Source organism: Theobroma umbraticum, unplaced genomic scaffold (genome assembly GCF_002168275.2).
Source record: "Theobroma umbraticum cultivar Fairchild unplaced genomic scaffold, ASM216827v3 scaffold_67.0, whole genome shotgun sequence".
Taxonomy (NCBI): domain Eukaryota; kingdom Viridiplantae; phylum Streptophyta; class Magnoliopsida; order Malvales; family Malvaceae; genus Theobroma; species Theobroma umbraticum.
Genome location: NW_018397262.1, coordinates 160,090 through 162,501, shown reverse-complemented (window position 1 = coordinate 162,501; position 2,412 = coordinate 160,090).

Sequence of the window (2,412 nt, the reverse complement as noted above, 5' to 3'; positions counted from 1 at the left end):
AAGAAGAGTCAAAGCTTTCTTTGGGAGCTTTGACCAAGTTAAATGGTAAAATTACCATTTAACCCTCCGAAGTTCTCATTCTTTTTATTAAATCCCCCCATCATTCCCTAAATTTCAATTTTCTTCTATTTTTTTCCTTGACATGTGTACAAATATAATATAAGGTTTGCACTATATCAACGTGTCACCATAATATTTAAATATATACTTACCCGCGTGTGCTCTATTTAATAAAGACACGCGAGTCCTTTTAGATTAGTCATATAACCTCTCTCTTTTAACTAATCTCACTAATAATAAATATTAAGAATTTAATAATATTTTATTCATAAAATATTATTTTATTTCAAAATATTCTTTTTACCTATTACTGTTCTTTGACACTTAGACTTACGTCAAATAACTCTTCTTCTCATCGATAGAGTCTTATTAACTTATAAACGATGGTACGGGGTGTTACAAGGCTTAAATCTTTTCTTCATTCGTTGTTTTATGAAAATGAAAAACTCAAATCCTTCCATCTTAATCAAAGTTTTACACCCTCAAAACTTTAGGTTGGGTGAATTTCAACTTTTGAAGCTTGGAACATGCATTAATTTTGACTTTTGTTTGCAAATGATCATGTGCATGGTTAGACATGAATGCATGATTGAAATGATGGAATGCTTTCATGTTAATGATTCATTAAGGTTCCTTGACCCTTCTTTTGCTTCATCCAACTTTTGCATTATAATTTTCACTCATCTTTGTCTTTCGCCTTTCTTCTGGTTGCTTTAGGTAACTCCTTATTTCCTTAGGCATCCTTTTTTTTTTGACATTTGACCTTTTTCTCATGTTGAGGCCCTTTTTTCCTTTTTTACCCCATCATTAGGTCTTTTATTGAACAATGAATGTAGTTTCTTGCTTAATTAGTTCATTACTTTACTAGTCATCATTCATTTCCATGACAATCATTATGTGGAATTATGTAATGGTAGAAAGCGTGAGTTGAAATAAAGAAGGGAAGGAGAATTTCATATAAAAAATGCAAATAACTCAAAGAAAGGGGAATTTACAAAGCAATCATTAGATCTTTTAAATAATGAACATTTAGACCATTTAGAGTAACAATTTGCTCCTTCAACCTCAAAATTGTCTTTGATTGTGTCTTGAGCAAATCCGTAGGTTATGGATTCGTAAGTTCCCCTTGTTTCGTGAGACTGATGAACTCCATTTCTAGTGTAGTTTTACATCCCTTTTGTACACCATCTGAGTTGGCATCTTTAAACTTCATTCTTGATTTCTCCTTTTGGTCTCAAGCCACCTTTTACCGGTTTTCAGTGTGAGCTTCCTTCTTTGGATATGAGTTGCCCTGTTTGGGTTTTTAACACAAAGTTTCTTTTTTTTTTTTAAAGTATAGTATTTCTTTAGCGTATTTGTATTTATCGGATTAGGAAAGTCTTTTCCAATCATGTCAACTAGAATTAAAGCTTCTCTTGAAAAAGCTATATTTACCATATATGGTCCTTCCCAATTTGGCATCCATTTTCCCCGAAGATCATTTTGATTGGGAAGTATTCTTTTGAGAACCAACTTTCATTCTTAGAAGTGCCTAGTATGAACTTTTTTCTCATAGGCTAGCATCATATTTCGTTGATACATTTGACCATGATAGAGTGCCATGAGTTTTTTTTTTCCTTAATCAAATTCAGCTGTTCATGACAAGAACGGACTTAAATAACTTCTTCCAATTCTGTCTCTATTATCACCCTTAATGATAAGATTTCCACTTCAACAGGTAGAATTGCTTCTGTACCATATATTGGTGAGTATGGGGTTGCCTTTGTGGAGATACATATAGAAGTCTGATATGTGTGCAAAGGAAAAAGAAGTTTCTCATGCCAATCTTTTTAAACTTCAATCATTTTTTCGATAATTCCTTTGATGTTCTTGTTGGCTACTTTTATTGTTTTGTTCATTTTTGAACGGTAAGTTGTCGAGTTATGATGGTTGATCTTGAATTTACCACAAACTTTCTTTACCATTGTACCATTTAAATTACTTGCATTATCAGTTATTTTCCTTTTTGGAAGCCTATATCGACATATTATCTCCTTTTTTATGAATTTTCATACCATTTTTTATGTTACATTGGCATAAAAAGCTGCTTTTACCCATTTTGTGAAGTAATCAATAGCCACCAATATAAATTAATGTCCATTAGAAGCCTTTGGAGTGATAAGCCTAATCACATCCATTCCCCACATTGATAAAGGCCAAGGTGCTGTGAAGACATGTAATGGAGATGGTGGAGCATGAATTTTATCGGCATAAATTTGTCATTTGTGGCATTTCCATGCAAAATTTATACAATATGCTTCCAATGTTAACCAATAATATCTTGCTCTCATAATTTGTCTAGCCAACATATGT